Raw genomic sequence first — 21,193 nt, 5'->3', positions numbered from 1 at the left:
GTCTTTATTAGCACATTTAGATTTTTTTATTCTGTTTGAATAGTACCTTTTTTACTTTTTTGATTGTTAACTTGTATATTCTGTTAACTTTGCGCAGGTGAAGCTTATCTTGACTGTTATTTGTTTTGAGACAGGTATTCAAAGCTGTGCAATTTGTGGTTAGTCATCGAAGGTCCTTAATTTCTTTTGTCCTGTTTTGTTGTTTTTAGTGGTGTTAAGATATCAAAAGATTCCTGGAGCTACTCATAGAATTTTCAAACTGAATTTATTGTGTCTAGATCTGTGCTGGATGTTAGTCGTGTTTCTAAGTATTAAAAATTGAGTTTGTTCCACTGTCAATATGTGGTTGCACGTAAAGTGGCCTCAGGTGTAGTGATTTTTGGTGTTTTGTGTTGGAAAGCTACCAGATTGTAGCCTGACCATGTGACTGGAGTAATCATTTAAAAGTTAACTAGGTCTGGATTTACAGAAATGATATCTAGGATTTGCCCAGCAGTGCGTGTGCGTATGTGGATGATCTGATGTAGGTTCAGTGTGTCTAGGCCAGTGATTATAGTTCTTGGATGGATCATATTTGATTTGTCAATCTGTATGTTTAGGTCACCAAGGTTGCATAGGTGGAAGTGTAGTGTCATATGGTTGAAACTCTGTCATTGGTAGGGGGTGGTCTGTAAAGAAGGAGAAAGTTACAGCAGGAAGTTGGTGTAGGGTTGTGCCTGGTGATGAGGGACTCACAACCTTGTATGGAAATGTCAGCTTTGGCCAAATTTATTTTTTCCTCGAATATGGCAGCTAGTCCGCCTCCTTTTTTGCCTATCTGATTTTCCATGACAGTTTTATAGCCTGGAGGAACAGCTCCATGCAATACTGGAGCCATGTCTCCTCCTAACCATGATCCATTTATGAAGAGTAGGTCAGGTTGTGCGACAGTGAGTTGGCTATCAATGGGGTGCTTGTTTTCAGAGAGTGATCAAGCAATTATTAGTAGGCAGTCTAAAGATTGTGTTTTGGTGGTGGTGTGACTTTATTTTCTTGAAGACTGAGTAGTATTCTTTCAACTTGTAGCAGGTGTATTATTAGTGTTGGTATTAACTGTTTCAGGATAGCAATACTGTTGTTTGTCTATATCGTAATATTCATCCAACAGGCTTAAAAGGCATTTTGTTGAGTCTGTGTTTGCAGGTGGTGGAGATGGTGGTTAAGAATGAGTTAGTTGGCGGGCGTTGTTTATGTAGAGTAATCTTGTGTCCTAGACAAGGAGATGCAAAGTTGTGAAGAAAGGTATGTTGTTAATTTCTTTTGCATAGGTTTAGAGTGGAAGGTGTATGGGTTAGGGGTAGTTGTAAAGTACGTGGGTCATGCTTTTAGGCTCTAAATTGTGCAATGGATAGGAGGTGGGTGAATGAGTGTTGTGTTGCTGTGTTTGTGGTAAGTGTGGTGAAGATAGAACATTTGGGTGTAAAACTGGTTTAGGTTGTGTATTATTTGTATAGTCTTGAGGATGGAAGTGGGTGCTTGTTTCTAATTTGTCACGGAATGCAGTATGAAATTGTGTGTGAGATTTTGATATGCTGGTGTGTGTGTTATGTTTTGTTTTTGTGGTGTAGTAGTGAGATGAGATATTGATGTAGAGAGGTTATGTGAAGATTCTGGATGTAAAGTGCTGTTTGTGAGTGGATTTTGAATGTTAAAAGGGTGGCTGTGTGAGCTGGAGGAGCGTGTATGTGGTGTGTGAGAAGAAATGGTAATGGGTTATGAGTGTTTATATTAGATTTGGTAGCAGGAAGAGATCAAATGTGTGGCAGAGTGGAGTGCAAGGACTGTTTGGTTGTGTGTTTTTGGTAAAAGGAGGAGGAGGAGGGCCTTGTTGGTGGATGATATAAGAGAGGGTTGAATATAGGATTGGTGATGATTGAAAGGGGTCTGTTAGTAGAGATGGTGTGATGTGTGATGTAAGGTGTGTTTGGCTGGATTAAGGCTGTATGTAATGTGGGTTTCTGTTGTGTTGGTATTGTGTGGATTTGATAGTAGTATAGGACACAGTGGTGGTTTGTGTGAGAGTGAAGGTACCATTGTGTGGCAGCAGGGGTAGAAGGATGTATAGATGTGGTTTGTGGGGTTTTGTAGTGGTTGTTGAGGAATTGAAATGTGAATATAGTTTGTTTGTTGTAAATAAGTGTAGTCTATTTGCTGAGACTGTGTTTGAGGATGTGGATGGCTTAAGAAGCTTGCTGGTAAATGGAAAAAAGAGCAGCATCTCTGGCTCTAGTCCTGACCTGGCTCGAAAAAACGCATACAGGCAACTGCCCTTGTCGCCTCCTCCCTTAACTTCGATGTCTCGGCTGACACTCCCTGAGCCCTAAGGTAAATAGCCCTAGATCAGGTAACCTACTACCAAGGGGAACGCTAGCCTGAATCCTAACAAAACAGAACCCTAGCCCTAAACACTAGAGCCAATGGGAGCATTGGCCATATTAACCATAACAGCCCTAGCTCAAGCAACCAATCAAAACTCAACCCAAAGGCCTAGGTCTAATAGAAACACTAGCCCTAGGACCCAGTTAGACCATAGATGCAACAATCAATAAGAAACATATTTAACCCCTTGCATGGGGCGTGAATTTTCACGCAGTGCGGGCAATTTGACTAGTGGGTAGGATTCGGATGGACCCCGGCCGTCCTCCGCACACGCCCACCGAGGGCCGTCATGAGAATGCTAGGAGTTAAAGAGCATGTGACCTTAAACTTAAGAGCCGGTATAAGTGTAAGGGGAGTGTTAGGACTGCTCAGATGCCTGTGGACCGATCACAAAAGAACAAACAGGTGTGCAAAGGGCAAGGAGGTGCACCTGAAGTCAGAATCTCCTTGGATACAGACAGATTCAATGTACACTTTGTAGTTCCTGCTAAAAAGGTAAGGCCCATATCTAAAGCCACTAAAATATTGCTTTTACCGTACTTAAAAAAATCCTTATCTAGCCAAAAACGAGTGTTAAATGCACTTTCCAAACACTATTTAAACCACTAAACAGATTAAGCAGTCTCTTAATAGCACTCTGGTTAGGCTTAAGGGTATATTTGCCTTTTCTAGCTTGTAAAAGGGGGTGGAGGCTGCCTTTGAGTAGCCATAGCACCAGCACCAGCCCATGCAGGTAAGAGCGGTGGGGCGGTGAGGCCCGGTGGAGACGTATTTCGACAGACGATGACGAGGGAAAATTAATTATTTATTTAATTTTCAGTTGTCATTGTCCGTCAAAATACCCCCTCCCCCAAGGGGCCCCACTGCTCTTAACTGCACAGGACATGGCTGCTTAGCACAGTTTACGGGAAGACCAAGAGAGAAATTTAATGAATCACAGGTAGAAGAAAACAGCCGTTTTAAAAGTAAAAATTGCACAGAAACCAAGAGATACATTTAGACAATCATGAGTAGAAAAAAAGAGCAGTTTTAAAGTTTCAAACTTCCCAGTACAAAAGCTATGTTCTTACAAACTTCCTCTGTCCTTGCTCACTGAGCTGTTTAGTGCACAGTGAAGCTAGGGTTACAAAATGGAAGTTGCTGTCTTCGGGTTCCCTCCACAAACTTAAGGTTCTATGTAGGTGTGAGAGGAGTGGTCAGGCCTGCTCAAATGCCAGTGGGCCAATGACTAAAGCACAAAGTGGTGTGCAGGGGGCAAGGAGGTGCTCCTTAATTACTGCTATCTGATATAATATGATGTATATATAGTCAAAATAATAGCAATGTAGACATTGTACTCCTGTTTTTTTCACTTTTTAAAGGTGTACCTACACTACCTTGTAAAAGTACTTTGGGGCCCACAATCATTAGGCTTAAATACACCAGCCTTCCTTTAGAGGAGTTCATAATATGAATTACTCCAAAAGAGAAGATGAATTCTTGCCAAGGACGAATTATAGACTGCAATAGGAAATATGCAGCCTGCCTGTGTTTTTCGCAAATTGAACTACTTCGTGGTGCATAATGGACACTTGGACACTTTAATCAAGTGTTGGTACCCGACATGAATCCATACAAGCATTTGTGCATATGCTTTAATGAAAGTGCCACAAGCAATTACTTTATAATTTATGTTATTGTAAAATAAATTGTTAATGATTGCTCTAACAAGATCTGTGATTTTGTCCTTCTACATATTAGAGAAAAGGATTACTAATGTAAGGTAGAGAGGCATTTTGTAAACATTTACATTAAGTATTTTCTGAAAACGTATTCAGTTTCGATTTCCAATATTGACTTATCCATTACTGGAGACATATAGTAACTTTGGGTCTAGATATTCCCCTCAGAGAACCCTGTTTTTTTCTTTTGTGCTTGTTCTATTTTATGCTTAATGCCAGGTTTTTTCAGGCTTTCCCTAATAACCAGTACCAGCTACCCTAAAGACACTGAGATCTCCACTAGGCCAGTCGAGATCTCCAAATATGGCAGGTGGTAGTCTGCCACGGTGGTGGGAGAAATGATCACCACTACCCTGGCATTTGGCCAGGGACCCATCAAAGTATAGATGAAGCCCTTACTCATACAATTTAGACTGAATGATACGATAGTTTTGCTTTTATGCGATTTATCTCCTATCAGACAGCCTCTCTGAGACGAATGCTCTAAATGTTCCTATTGTCAAACACTCATTTTGATATAAATGAAAATCAAATAAACCTCACACATTTTTTAGACACATTGTTCCTGCAATTGGAATGAGTATTTTATATGGTTTGGAAAAGCTGTACCATAATTCCAGTAACTTTTCACTTTTAGATTGAATCCGCAGCTGTCACCAGACCACCAGACCACCAGAAAACGAGTTCTGAGAAACAGTGCTGGGAAAGGTGCGTAAATATCTCCTACATGCGTGTCTTCTCTACAAGCTTTAGAAGGTGTGTGTTTCTACTGAAAACTTTGCAGACAATGGTGCTTTTTGCCACAATTCAGTAGGCCTGAGCTACAAGCTAAAGATCAAGACTCAAGGTTTGACTAGTTCTTTGGCAAAAAATTGTGTCAGATGCCTCAGGTAAGATCTGTTTATGAGGAATAGTTACAATAATGGCAAGGTGCCGGACTTATCTTAGGTTCTGTCTATGCCTGTAGCCAGGAATTCTGTTACATGAGATCTCAAAGATTACTGCAGTAGGCTATGGTGATGGAGGGCGGCTACCCTTCAAAACCTAGAGGTCTAGGATTTGCACTGTGAAAACCTGTTAGGAACTCATAGGAGGAGCTGTATATTATTTTGCCAAATGGAATTCAGGAACTGATTTGTAATTCTGTGAATTGCATGCTTGGTGTTTGTCTTGTTGGAAATATAGCAGGGCTGAAATGCTTATGGTGTCTGACTAGTTCATTGGGAACATTATGTAAAATGCCATTGGTCTGAATATTATGAAACATTTAGACATAGGCGGTAGGTCTGAATTATTTATTGTGACAATCATATGTAAAAGCAGGTAGGCCTTTAAGGGATAATCACAGAATACAATAGTACAAACAGTGCTTTTGTTGTTGGTTACATACTTTGAGAAATCCTGTGAGCAGGAAGCTTCCAGTATGATTATCCTTGTTAGGCTCTCTTGGAGATGTACATAGTTTTGCAAGTTTAATTCTGTAAATTGTTTTAATTTTATAACTTTGCCTGATGGCTGTTGGAAAGCTTATACTCAATGAAGTAGAACTATGTTGGTTATGGTGGAAAGCCAATGATAAAGAACATCAGCTTGAGTGGTTCACTTGAAAAACCTATATTAGATGCCATAGGTTATTAGATATACTTCCAGAATACTGAAAAGATATTGATGTGCAAAAATATTGTGAGCTAAATATCAACTTATCCTGAATGTAAGTACATATAAGTATAGATTTCCAATTCTTAACTGCACATCCATGTACCTTGACAATATAGATGCCAGAGATCACATTGAACCAATACAGTGAGGTTTCTGCTTTTCATGTAAAATACTAGAGAAAAACATCAAAACCAAGAGCCATCTAGTTTTCTTTAACAATAGTGATTTATTTGAAAGCTGCTATTTTCCTACCTCTGTTCACGAGTGTCCACAGAAAAGCTGCTTTGTTCTACTCAAGATATAGTTTGCTTTGTCTTCTAGAAAGTCATTGTAGGTCCTTCTGGCTTCAGGCAAACAAAGCAGGTTAATAGATTTTAATTGTGTGCAAGAAGTCTTTCTAACCATGCCAATACCCTAGCAGCAGAAAATTCATTTAAAGGTCTTCTTTTTTCTTTGCAGAAAGAAACTGATAATTTTCCATCGTAAATTAGACCTTCAAGAACTCCCTTAGCAGACTAACTGAAGAAACTAGGGCAATTCAGAGAGGCATTTACAAGTGTGTGTGGTAGTACTCATGTAAAACTATTTAACGTATTCATAAATAAAGCTTCATAAAACTTCACACACATAGTTATACATTTTATGAGTTAATGTAGGAGTGGCAAAAGCACTGCCTGTAAAATATTAAAAATAAACTATCAAGTGGGAGGCGGAAAGGAAAAACTAAGGAAAGGTGTTAAAGGGAGGGACATGTAAATACAAAACCACACCTACAAATTGGATGTCAGTTGCAATTCAAAAAAGTTATATTCAAATCTACTCCAGTCGTACTACACCCAAAACAGGCTCAAGTCACAATAGTCAAGTCACAGATCAAGTTATATCTCACACATGGTCGGTACTGACAGAAAATCACATAGAAACAAATGGAGGCAGGGAATATTAGTACAGCACAAAGCCCAACACCTAAAAAAGAAAAGAAAGAAAAACAAATGGTGAAATAGCACAGTGTACTAACTCAAACAAAGCAAATTTTGGAACGTAATAAAAACGTTAAGAAATAAAAGAAATGTAATTACTAAAAAATAATGGTAAATTAGCTTTACACATCGCAGACAGCATTTTAATTGTCATTGTTAGAAAATTTAAAAGTGTTTAAAGAATATAGAAAAAATGTTCATACACCTTTAGACATTACAGTCATCTATATGAATGTAATTTTTTTTATAAAATGAAAGAAATAAAATTATTGTTAAAAAAGAGTCCGTTTACTTTACAAACTGCATACACCCATACAAAGCAAATTGTAACAATAGTAAACAAATAAAAAACAAATTAGGAAATAGGATTATTGGAAAATAATATCAAATAAGGTTCCACATTGCAGACACCCATATACTTCACACTACAGAAATATGTAAAACAAAACAATAAAAATAAACCAATCTTTTTTAAAAAGTGGTCTCATAACATCAGATTCTGCAGACACCCAAATACATTGTAAAAATATGAATGTAACAGAGGCATGTACTAAGAAAATTTCAAATACGTAAATTATTAGGAAATTGTGAAAAAAGAATACATAAATCATCTTACATTTAACACTAGTCTCCAAACATTCAAAGGACAAATTATAACACATTGACAGTCCCATACACACTCGCTTGTAATGATACACAACATAACTGTAGCTGATGTCTCGCTTCACAACATTACAGAGGAAAAAGAGTAGAGCCTACTGTGTGGCCAGTGTTTATACTTGGGGTGAGTATATTGTCCCCAGGTAATGCCTGGTTTTCTATTCTTTTTAGTTTGTGGTTCTGCATAGTGCCGTCGGAGACCTCTGCCTAGACAATGTAGAACTACATCAACATACGCCTGTAAACTTGACTGTAGCAATTTTACCACAATATTTCGAGTTTTATGAGTCTCCACTGCCTTAGTAAGGGGATGTGGCATGCTCTACTACTACTAGGTGTAACTCTCCAAAAGGAGTTGCTGAATTGCATCTAGCAGAGATTTGTGCCCAGGTTTAGATGTAAATCTACATACACAGAGATCCTAACCTGCAGATTTGTTTTTGTGAACTGGGCGCAATTAATTCATATCTAAGGACTATGACACTCTCTATTTCTTTCTTTATTAGGATAATAAAGAAATAGTCTTGTGCCAATGCCTAGATGTCTCATTCGGGAAATAAAAACCAATATCTAAAGATATGGGTGCGTGTGTAAGATAGCAATTTCACCTTTTCAAAATATATCATTTTTGGACACTAAAATATTAGGGGGAAAAATTCTGTCATATCTTGTATGATGTGAAAGATAAAAGCTAAGACCCATATGCATGAAGCCTTTTTGAGTTTGCAAATAGGCCGATTTGCAGAATGGGCCCTTTTACGAACGCCAAAAAGGCTCTTCACATGCATCACACCCAAATTGCGATTTGATAACTTGTTACCAAATAGTAAATTGGGTTTTGCGATTCGGTATTAGGAAGGGGCGTGTTTAGAGTGTCCCTTCCTAATACCGAATCGCATCGGTATGTATGAATGTTTTGTGACCAAAATGCAGTCACAAAACATTCGCATTTTACCACCTACTTCAAGTAGGTGGTAACACATTCGCAAAGGGGAAGGGCTCTCCAAGGGACCCTTTCTCCAATGTCTGTAAAAGCATTTTTCAAGAGCAGGCAGTGGTCCCAAGGACCACTGCCTGCTCTTAAAAAATGAAAGGAAACTTTTCATTTTTCTTTTTGTACGGCATCCTTTTTTCCTTTGGGAAAACGGGCTGCTTTACCAAAAGACAATGCTTTATTTAAAAGCAATTACAGACATGGTGGTCTGCTGACCTCATCAGGCCACCATCCCTGTGATTTTTGCGATTCCTACGGGGTCACAAATGGCAATCTACCTCATTAATATTAATGAGGTAGGTTGATTTGCGGCCCACTACGAATCGGTATTTGAAACTAATGGAGTTTCATACTTTGGAAACTGCGATTACCTAATTGCAAATTTTCAAAAAATCGTGATTAGTTAATTGCAGTGTCCAATTTTTAGACATGTGACCTTTAATGATCTATCATACGCATGCAAAATACACTATATATCAGATAAATGTAATATCTTCATCATTTTCCTATAACATTTGTTATATTTGCTATCAAACGGTTACTAGCTGGGATATTATCCAATAAAGTCTCCAGTATCCCATTATAATCTCCAGCCAATATCAAATTATCCTAGGTGATTATATGGAATCAAACACATATTTTGCTGAAGAAAATATCATATTCACTATCTGTGACATAAAGATCAGGGTGTACAATAGTACAATAGTCTCTCATCATTGGCAGTAACATATATATGTTCATAAGGTCTGATTCAATAAAATAATAAAGAACAGTCCCCCTAAAAGTGTATATTCAAATAGACACATTCCTCTTTTTAAAAGAAAATAATTTACTATGCCCTAGCAAAACTGCCATGTCATACCTGCTCTCAACATTTGTGTTTCTGGACTAAAGCTTTGTATTCCTTCTGTTCGGAGTCCTTTTTCTTTATGAGGGTTACATTCAGCCCATTGCTATTCAATGAGACAATACCAATGGCGATAATAAGAGAGAAAACACAATTGTGAGTACTCTCACTCCTGCTGTCCCCACATATTTATTGAAAATCCAAATAAGAGTCTACAAACTCCCCAAAAGAATAAATCACCATTTAGGTCTCAGTTAGGCAGCGCATGACATGTTGTGATAAATCTGTGGGTTTCATCCTGCCCGAAGGCTTCCCGTTTGCTTGCTCCATCATCTGTCTCATACTCTTTGTCACCATTTATCCCTGGCAAGTATTTCAAGCCCCTTCTTGTGTTTCGGCCTCCAACAACAAAGAGCATAGACCAAGAACTTGTAAACATCGACTGCCCCTGTTATTACAACCATTTTAGGACCTACTTTTTTCTTTCTTTTTCAGCACTCTGCACAGTGCTCTTGCTTTTGTCAGTCCTGTCTCCTCCCACCCGCCCTCATGCCCTGTCCACAGATCACCCACTCCTTGTCACTGCATTTACTTTTGTTTCTGCTTTCCGTTTCCACCCTCCAGTCTTTTCTTGCTCCCTCACACATCCCAGTACTTGCCCTGTCCACAAATCACCCCCTCCACCGACCCTGTCACTGCTTTGTACCCACATTGTAGTCTGTTTCGTTCTAATGAGTGGTGGTGTTCTGTCTTTTAATGTCCTGTTAGTGTATAGCTGACGTGTTGAGCATGTGTGCACAGTTACTATTACTTGGCACACAAGTAGTCTCTGTTTATTTTCCACACGTGTGGGTACTCGGGATGTGTGCGTGTTCACACAACATGTGGTAGTTGAGTAATGGTGTTTATAGCTGGAAAATCAGGCCTCAAGTGAATCAGGTATGCATTATCACAGGGCATGTCAGAGCTTTTTAAAGGCCCTCCTTCTTCCCCTGTAACTGCATAGTCACGTTTCCCCTGTGCGAAATGATTGAACTGTTCGTGTCTCACCTTGTTACTTCTCATTTCATAAGATGGGACTCTTTTTCTTCAATTTTCTCTTGTTGGGCACTTTCTTACTTTTTCTACATTCACCGGTGAGGTGTTTCCATGCATCATTGTTGCTTAGCTTGAATTCTCCTAAAAAAAAAACAGGCTGAGTCTTGATGTCATCCAGGTCTGCCTACTCCTCAGTGGCCTTGACAAAAGTAGTTATTTTAATGTGTTTGCCAATGCTATTAACTTCCTCATGTTCACTACTGCAAACCAACCTAACACTGTGATTCTTTCCGGGTTCTTTTTGTGAAGTTTTCTATACCATCAACCCCACCTGAAGGTAGTGGAGCGCTTTACTTTTGCACAGTTACTTTTTTGTGTTGTTTTATATAGCGCCAGTGCCCCCAAAAAGTATTGGAGCGCTTTACATTAGCACCAGTTCCTTTCCACAAGGACATATTCATTTTTGTGGGCACAGGAAGATGAAGTGATTTGTCCAGAATCAAGAATGTTAAGCTGAAGCTGAAACTCAAACCCGGTTTCCCAGCTCCATAGTCAGCAGTTGTGACCCTTCCGCCACATCATCTCCCAAGAGGACGCCACATAGTTGGACAATTTGTCGTGTCACGAACTTTGGATACCACGCTACCACGCCGGCCGGAGCCCAACTTAGAATGTGACAAATGGAATGACATGGATAATACTCTCTATTGGACCCATGTGTTACATGTATTTGGTTAATGTTGAAAAACTGAATTGCCTCAATCACTTGTCAGACAAACCAAGTAATATAACAGATACAATCACAAATTGTCCAACTATAGTAGGAGAAAACTGCACAACGTTACAACCCAACCAAAGAACAGTGTGTTTTGTTTTCGCCCTGAAGAAGTCCACGAGGACGAAACGCATTGGCTACAGTTTGTTACCCTGTCAGAAAAAAGAAAATCTTCAATTAAGAATTAAGAATTTAAAGAACATCTAGGCTGAATTGCCCTTTTGTTTAATTACGATGATTGTTTAAGTTACAACAAGGATCACTTCTGTAGAACTATTGCCAATTAATTTACAAATCTGAATTAAATGTGCTGGACCATTGTGTGGCTTTGAAATTAGGATATTTTGTGTATCTCTAGAAGGTTGGGGTATTGAGTCTCCGGTCCCTAGTTCCTTGATCATTTTGATATAAAATACTCCACTAAAAGATAGGTGCAATCTGTTCTGCCTCAATCCCCTTCCAATTTGCATTGAAGGTAAATCACCTAATCACCTGGTTGTCAGCGCACCAGCAAGAAGGGCCATAGGTATAACAATGCTGCCTGGCCCACTCGGGGGGCAGGGGGAGCAGGTGTTGCAAGTATCAAAGATGTCCCAATTCCCCGTGTGTTTCTTTGAATCTCTCACTTGCCTCATCCCCTTACGATGTTGTACTCACCTGGGTTCCTGCCTTAAAACATGGTATTAGGTAGGATTATCACACCCAGTCAGGGGACACGGAAGCTCAACTTGTGCAGGCAAGCACTGAGGCTCGGGAAGACTACATTTCCCAGCAGTCTCGGTAGGACGTCTGCCGTCAGACGTCAGACGCCGCTTCCCACGTGATGCGGAACAAGAGAAATAGCGAGGCAGCGGATTTGGACGCTGCTAATTATTAACGCTGGTACCTGGATCAACGCTGGCCGAATTCCTGTTTGTTCTTGGTCGGGTAAGGGTGCCTTTGGCACCGCTGGTTCCTTATACCCTTCTTGAAGTTGCTTGAAGCCTGATTACTCCTATTTGGACACTCGAGGCTTGAGTGTTCTTTACCGTATTTTCCCCTATGTTGGGGAGCTCATCCTAATCCTTTCTAAAGCTCTTGCGAGGGAGGAAGTCCTTTGTTACCTTTGTGGCCTGCTACCTTTGAAGCGGATTACGTGGGTGTACTATTGTTGCTTTTCCCTACATTGTCGAACTCTTCCCTGTACCTTGTCCACAGAGTTCACGAGAGGGAACTCTTTGCATTCAGATACATTCATGTTTGGGGTGATGCCTTATTACATGTTATTTGCAAAAGGTTCTTGCTGATGTGGAGAGTGACGTAACTCTTCCATTTCTGAATCTTACCAGCATCTTCTAGATATTATTTACACTACGAAACTGTGTGCTATCATAACTTGATTCATGTTCATATCGCTGTGATTACTGGTCTGATTTAGAGTGTCGATTACAGCTCCTCATCATTTTGCTTGCTCTTTACTTTTGTCCTCCACAGGGGTGTCCTAGACAGAGGGTCCTTTTGAGCCTCTGTGTTAACCTCAGAAATCCCAGGTAGATACATTTGGGTATGGGATGTTAGTATCTTACAACAGAAGAACAGGTTTGATCTTATGAACCTTTTTATGTTTTCCAGCAAATGGTATGGAGATTAGAGGTTACAAGCTCAGCACCCCTGTTAGCCGGCAATCTTATCTTTCTGTACAGGTTAGTGGAAGTATGGGCACAAAGGGAGATTAAGAAAGTGAGAAAGGTTATAAGGTTGAGGTAGTAATTACTTCTCTTTTGTGTCTTGATACAGGTCTCCCTCCCCGCTGTCCACATCCTTCCCTTCCCCCGCTTAACCACCCTTTAGTCTGTGTGAACTTATATCCAGACTTGGGGCTGTTGAGAGGTGGACCCCTATGAGCATCGGTTCGATCCTGAGGATACATTCAGGCCTGAGACACACCCTAAGAACGTCTATCTTGTGAAGTGATGGCCTCAATCTAGCAAAAAGGCTTATTATGGTCAGGAGGGATAACTGGGTGGGACCCTTCCCCAAAACCCACAAAGGGAATTGTGTCACCATCAATTTTGATTGCCTGGGTGTTGTCCACACAGTTTTAAATCTTGCCATTCTGATGGCCTGTTCATCTACCATCCAGGCCCTGCCGTTGGACTATTTTTATCTGCCAACTTCTGCCCCAATCCCACTGTGGTTTAGTTTAAGCACTAAAAGTCACTATATTAGGAATATGAGACACTCCGAGGTTTGAGGCTCTGGGTGTTGATGCACTGGATTGACTCTCTTGCCCCAAAAATTAGGCTTCGTGGTACAGCCAGCACCTGGGTTTCACAGGATGCCAAACAAACTATTACATCCTGGGGCTCTGTTGTCTGATGTGCATGGTGTGGCCTACCTGGGGCCTTTTCATTATTTGATGCATGTTGTTAACAGGGTTTGTATTAATACTGAGGAATGTTCCCACGATATACTGGGAAGGCCATTGGGGGTTGCAGATTGGTGTGATACATTAGCCATGGGTAAAATGAAAATGCCCTCTTGGGACGGAGGGTAATCTAAGGATTGTTTTTCCAGTACAGTCATGCATGAGGCCAGTAGTTCTATTAGCATTACAGGGTGTCATATCAGTAATAATATTCTCAATTTATGTTTTCCTGGGTTGGTTGCCTCTGGTGCAAACAAAGACTCTAGACCTGTTGATATTGCTGGGAGCCAAACATCATTAAAGTATCATACCTTTGCTAGTGCCTCGAGACTTGCCTCCAGGAATGTGGCAGGAGTAAACAATAAAATATTTTACTCAGATTGGCTGGCATATGTTAAGTCTTTTGCCAAAATGTGTCTACAGTAATCATGGGCAATAGAGGGATCCTTTTTCCTAGACTGTTACAAGTCTCTTTTTTTTAATGCTGCCTCGCCCTCTTTAAAGGGATGCTATGAAGGGAGATTGCTAACCTGGGTGTCTTGCTCTCTAGACTGTAGGTAGGAACACTTGGCTATTACTTCTCCCAATGTGCAAGCTATTTGGTTTTCCTTACCTACACTGTGTGGTTTTGCTGTGCTGGATTTCTATAATGAAACCAATGGTCCTACCTTTTGCAATACGCTTTTTGCTTTACCTGCTCAGCTACTGGATATTGATTCCAAGGGTCTCGCAAGAGCTGGATTTATCCTTGTGGTAGAATTTAACATATATCCATGTTCACATTATTTTACTCTTTGTGACCAAATGTACAGTGAAGACGCTTTACACCTCAAGCATTTCAAGCGGGGGTCTATTTTAACAATATTTTGGCAGAGTTCAATTTGGAATGTGTCATGACTAAAGCACTTTGAAATCCAGATGTTAGTTTTTCACTTACTTTTGTTGGGCATGCTGTGAATTTTACAATAGATTTTATTTTTGTTTCTGCATCTTTGCAGAATTTGTTACGCCCCTTTGTCGGTTTTTAGCAACCACTACTGCATTTCTGTTTGTATTAGCAACTCGTTTGTCTGAACCCCAGTGCAAAGCCCCACAAGCTCCCTGGATAGATAGCAAAGTGACTGACCAAGATAGAAGAATAAAGTGGTCCAAAATGATCCCTGATAAGGCTGTAGAGCCTTCTGGTCACTAAGGGCAAGGATTTTGATTTGCGCATGAGGGACTCACTTGATGATGATGCTTTTCTGAGTGCTCACCATGAAATTGAGGTGGATATAAAAGCCGGATTGTCCCTTCCTCCTAAAATGGTGTTTATTAATAAACCCATGGGGGGGAAGGTTCTAGAGGGCACACGGCAAGAAGGCTGCGCATTAGTGCAGCTCCGCCCGCCGTTTTATCAATCCTCCTATAATCCTGCAATTTGACGTGGCAGCAAGTCCCATCCAAAGTGGCAAGGTGCTAGCAAGTGCCCCAGTGCTGTTTGGTGCTGTCAAGTGCCTAATTGGTCGAGCGTCGAGAAGAAATCAAGCGCGGTGAGGTAGCGGCCATAAAATCAAGATGGTGGCTGCGGATCGCCGCTGATATCTCCAATCGCTGCTGCTGGCGGCTGTGACTCCTGTGCTACTGGGGGTCGCGGTGTGGACAGGGAACGGTGGCTCTGTTGGCGCTGTGCTGCTGTGACTATGCCATGGTCCCTGCGGATTGGCGGCCTGAGATCGTGCTGCTACGGGCGGGGGGTCTCCTTGTTTGCATTAAAGAACTTCGCTACAGCAAGGAGGAGATAGGTTGCCATTGACCTACTGTGTGGAATATCGGAGTGCAGAGATAGGACCAGAGTAGGCATTGTGGTTCTGCCAACGCCCTGCGGTAGCTGTGGTGTGTGTTCCTGAGCATTGCAGCCTGCAAGTGGAACTCACAGATTTGGCAGTAATCACCTGCATGCTGAGAGATACCGGTTGGACCTCTCCGTACACATAGCTGTGGATTGAGACCCCGGCGTCTGGTGAATTGTGCGTCCCTGGAGCATCGACTGTGTGGCCTGCCGTGCTGACACCCCAGAGGCTGGACTAGGATAACTGGGTGGCTGCCTTTGATCAGAGTGGGGTAAGGGCAGAGGCATGCGAGCTGCAGGGGGATTGAACCAAACTGGTGTGAAGGTGCAGCTGCTTAAGACTGATATATTGCAGAGTGGGCAGGCGGCTGTGGTCTGCATACCTGGGGACCAAGCTGTGGGACTGGCTGCCCTACCTAGGAGCCACATTGCGGTGTGGGGTTCACTGGCTGAGTGCGCAAGACGTTAGACTCTGTGTCAGCTCTATATATTAAAGATATCATCATATTGACCCCTTGAGCACTATCCATGAGTGCGTAGTCAGACTAACGGCGCCTGGCCTGACTCGTACAGGGTGCACCATGGGCAAGTCAGATAAGACACAATCGCGTCTCACATTTGAAATGTGCAAAACGGGCAGATCACAGAATAAGCCGACCTCAGACTCGGAAGCAGAGTTTCCCTCGGAAACTGCCCCAACTCTCGTCATATGGCGGCAAAGCTTGACAAGCAGGGCACCAGGCGGGGTGAGGTCAAGCAGCGAGTGTCTACTGTGGAAGATGACTTGCACACTGACTCAGATAAAACCCTGAACATGGAGAAGGTGCTAGTAGTCATCCAGGCCAAGAATGAGAACCTGGAGGTGAGGTCCAGGAGGCACAACTTAAGGATAATGGGGCTGCCGGAGTCGACCAATGTCGGTAAAATGGAATTATTTGTAGAAGGGCTGCTCAAAGAGATTTTTAGTGCTGACAATCTATCTCCTATGCTAATAGTGGAGCGAGTCAACTGTTCTCTGGTGGCAAGCCCGAGCCCGGGCGCCCCGCTGTGGCCCATCATTGTGCGGCTGCTAAACTATCGCGACCTTGGCACGATCCTCTATCTAGCCCGGGATAAAGGACAGATCATGCATCAGGAGAATGCATTTGCGTTCTTTCTGGATTTCACCACAGTGGTCCAGACTGCTAAAAGAGAGTTCAGCCTTACAAAAAAATTGTTGCAGGCAGCAGAAATCCCGCACACCATGCTCTATCCAGCACGCTCGAGGATTGGATCGGAGGGGGCTTCAAAGATTTTTACTAATCCAAGGGCTGCCATGGAACATGCAACACTCTTAAAAAAGTGCTGCCGCAAAACTACTAGTGAACCAGATGAGGAGGAACAGTGAGAATTGGACTTTAACTACGAGTTGTAAGTGTACCACTGTGGTCGGGTCGCAGCAGCTGGACCGCTTTGGTGGGTGAGATGGGGTTGGACTTACTCTCTACTCCTCAAAGGATGGATACATTACTTGTTTTTTTAATTCTGTGCTGGGAGAACTGCACCATGGATCAAAGTCTTGTTGTAGCATGGGTATGCAGCTTGAAACTGTAAATTGGTACTGTCCCACGATCCTTGATCGCTGATTGGCACTGCTATGTTGAACCATAGACATACTCGGCCACCTCCCCTTCTCATCAGGAGGATGATTGTGCTCATGTGTCCCCTAATGGGTGTACCCCAACTCCTCTAATGTGTTATTTGGGTAATGGGTGGTTCAACAGTCTCAGATTGGGTTGCCTTTAGCAAGTTAGGGGTGCTGAAGTGGGTGATGGGGTTGTGGGAGTTTACATGGCAGACTTGGAGTAGAGTGGATGCAGTGTTTTTTCTAGTACAAGGGTATGTGATATTGCTGGGCTGGGTGACACTATTAAGTTAAGAACATGGAATGTGCGTGGGCTAAATAACCCCAAAAAGATCCATAATGTGCTAGCTTTCTTGGATAGGCAGGAGGTACAGGTTGCATTTCTCCAAGAGACACATCTCACTAAACACACAGAACTAAATGTTGGATCTCGCTGGGCCATGGTGCGTGTTGCATCCTTGTTTTCCTCCTATTCTAGGGATGTTATGATTCTGGTCAAGAGAGGCACTCCATATACTCTAATCAAGTCTGAGGTGGACGAGCAGGGGAGGGTGCTCCTTGCGCTGGGTAAGTTGGGTGACACGATGGTGTTGTTCATAAATACGTATGTGCCCAACACTGATGATCCGCTTTCTTTAATGATACATGGAGGAGTATCTCTTCCTATCCGCCCTCAGAAGTGGTATGGGGTGGGGACTTGAAAGTCTGCTTGACCCCCGCCTGGATCGCTCCACAAATGTGGATGGGCTTGGGAAGCAGGGGGCGACGGTCCTGGGTGAATTGATTGAGGTAGAGGGGCTCAAGGATATATGGAGGGCTCATATCCCAGGTGTGAGAGAGGGCACATTTGTATGGACAGTGCATGGCTCATGGTCCAGGCTGGATTACTGGCTAGTTTCTAAGGAGGCAGTCCCCTGGACTGTCTTAATAAAGCACCTGTCTAAGACGCTATCGGATGAATCCCCAGTGCTGATAGAACTGAAGGTGCCGGCCTGTGCTAGGCCTCAGTTTCAATGGAGACTGTCTTCCTTAATAGACCCAGTGTTCCAGGTCAAAATTGGTGCCGTAATTAATATCTATTTTTCAGACACTGAGGGCTCGGTGGACAGTGTAGGCACACTTTGGAAAGCCTTTAAAGTCACCATAAGCGGGAGTGCATGGGTGCCCAGGCGGGTATATTAAAAGACCTTAGGAATAGAATAAGGGCTCGAGCGGATAGGATTGGCATGCTAGAACGAAAATATGAGTTGAAACTTTTGTCAGACTCTCTGACCCACATACAATCAAACTGCGGATCAGGAGGTATTACACAGATACGGGAGATCTAGGGCACAGTATTAGGGTGAGGGTGGGAGACCTAGCCACTCATTGGCACATAAGCTATCACTACCTAAAGGCCAGGAGCACATTACTGAACTGTTGGATGAAGATGCTGCTGCTCAGCACTCCACCCCAGAGATCCTTGATCCTTGATTTTTACTCCAAATGATATTGGACCAGACAGACAGCCCCTGATGACGTAGTTAGAGGACATTGCATTAGGGTGGCTCTCTAATGGGCAGCGTGAATATTTGACCCAACAATTTGATGTTGAAGATGTTAAAGAGGCTATAATGTCCCTACCTACCTGCAAGGCTGCGGGACTTGATGGTTTACCCAGTGAATTTTATAATGCCTACATTGAAGAGCTGGCTCCACAACTATTGAAGGTATTTGCCGAGGCCTATGAGACTGGTGCCTTACCCCGTTTCCTCTGGGAAGCCTTGCTAGTTACACTCTTAAAGCCAGAGAAAGCTGCTAATAAGTGTGAATCGTATAGACCATTATCCCTTATAAACAAAGATACCAAAATTCTAGCAAAAATGATTGCATGTAGACTACAACCCCTGATCACCAATTTGGTTCTCCGTGATCAGTCGGAATTCGTTCCCAAGCACTCTACAATACACAATCTCCGTACAATTTTTGCAGTGCTGCACCATCTAGATCTCGAGACTCCTGATGTGGCGGTTCTGCTGGACGCAGATAAAGCCTTTGACTCACTTCAGTGGGGGTATATGTTTGTAGTTCTACAAAGAATTGGAAGGGCGCCATTCTTTTTAAAGTGGGTATGATTATTATATGCTAACCTGGTTGCCAGGGTGCGAGTCAATGGCTGGGTGTCTGATTCTTTTGCAATCTGCAGAGGCACAAGGCAAGGCTGCCCTCTTTCTCAAATGCTTTTCTCTCTGGCATTGGAACCGCTGGCATGTAAAGTGTGTCAGAAACACACAGAGGCCGCACTGGGGTTTAGGCTGCGCCCACTATTTATCTCACTCTATGCGGACGATATGCTGCTATACGTCCGAGATCCGGCTACACATTTGGCACATTTATTACGTGAATATGTCATATTCGAGAGGCATTCGGTTTGGGGATTAATTGGGCAAAACCTACGATTTTCCCATTAACAGACTGCACTCAAAAGATTGCACTGGATTACCCCCTCTCCTGGTCTGTAGATCCAATGAAGTACCTGGGGGTTTGGGTACATAGAGACCCCAAGACTGTACTAAATATGAATTATGGATGGGCTGTCACCACAATCACTGAACAGGTTTCCCAATAGACACGCTCACCGTTGTCACTGGCAGACAGGATCGCGGTGGTGAAGGTGGCTGTGCTCCCTAAGCTCCTTTACCTATTTGTCAATATTCAAATAAAGTTAAATGTAAAACATTTTAAGACGCTGCAGTCCTGTCTGCTGTCACTGGTGTGGGCTGGTAAGCAACTGAAGTGTAGCTAGCTGGAGCATGTTAACATTACCATTTGAACGCGGGGGATTGAGGCACCAGATCTGCATTTCTATTATTTGTGGGTACAGGTGCAGTTTGCGCACTATTGTTTTTTCCCACAGAAATATATGCCACATTTTGCTGTGGAGGTGGACACTGCATATCCAACATCGCTACCTGCTATAATTCTATACTAATGCAAGGGAGGTAATAGGAGGGAGATTAACCTGGTAAGCTGCACGGTCTGGGCATGGGGCACCCTTGTCGCACGTGCTGTGAGAGACTATATATCTGCACCAGATATGCCAATTGCTTCCCATCCGGGAATCTCGACAGCGCGGGAGCGAGGGGCCCTTGACGTCCTTCAAAGGGCAGGGATTACTAAACTCTGTGATATGTACCAAAACAGCACATTCTTATCTCTGTCTGAATTGAAAACTGGTCAATGATATAAAACAATGCACAGTTTCATATATGCCAGGTTGCTTGTAGCAGTCTGCTCCCTGTGACTGGACTTTCCTCAGGAACCGCGTGGGTTAAAGGTGTTACAAGCGGTGCTAAAAGGGGGTGAAAGTAGGGGACTAATTGCCAGAGTATACAGTGCTTTTCAACGAGAGAATGAGTGGTCTGATTCCTATGCGTTAGACAAATTGAATGCTGTCCTGGCGGTGGTCCTGTCCCGGGAAAGCTGGGAGGCCTGCTGTAAGTTGACTGGGCACCAGACTGCCAATTGTAATCTCTGTTCTATTCATTTTAAATATTTGCATCAGATTTATTACACCATCGCACAAGTGTTGAAATTTGGGTTGCGGGATGATGCGAGATGCCAGCAGGACGGAGCGGAATTCATACACATGGGGTTGCCTGCTATATCAAATTTCTGGCAGAGGGTAGTTAGGACTCTTACAGATATGACACTGGAAAAAATGTAATGCTCACCGGAGTTGTGTTTGTTGGGGCTTTTAAACAGAATCAAACCATGTAACCGATGTATAGTTGCAATAGCCACTCTGTATGCCAAGCGTGCCGTTGCAATGCACTGGAACACCAAGGCAGTACCAACTCTGGTCAAGTGGATTCAATCAATCAATCATAACACTTGTATAGTGCACTACTCACCCGGGAGGGTCTCAAGGCGCTTGGGGGAGGGGGTCCGCTACTGCTTGAACAGCCAGGTCTTGAGTTGTCTCCTGAAGGGGAGATGGTCCTGGGTCAGCCGAAGGTGGATGGGGAGGGAGTTCCATGTCTTGGCCGTCAGGTAGGAGAAGGATCTCCTCCGGCGGTGGCTCTTCGGATGCGTGGTACGGCGGCGAGGGCGAGGGCGAGGCTAGTAGATCGTAGCTGGCGGGTGGGCGTGTAGAAGGTCAGGCGGTCGTTGAGGTACTTGGGACCCAGGTCGTGGAGAGACTTGTGTGCGTGGGTGAGGAGCCTGAACGTGATCCTCTTGTTGACAGGGAGCCAGTGC

This window comes from Lissotriton helveticus, chromosome 10, assembly GCF_964261635.1.
Source record: "Lissotriton helveticus chromosome 10, aLisHel1.1, whole genome shotgun sequence".
Lineage (NCBI taxonomy): Eukaryota > Metazoa > Chordata > Amphibia > Caudata > Salamandridae > Lissotriton > Lissotriton helveticus.
Note: the sequence above shows the minus strand (reverse complement) of the source record.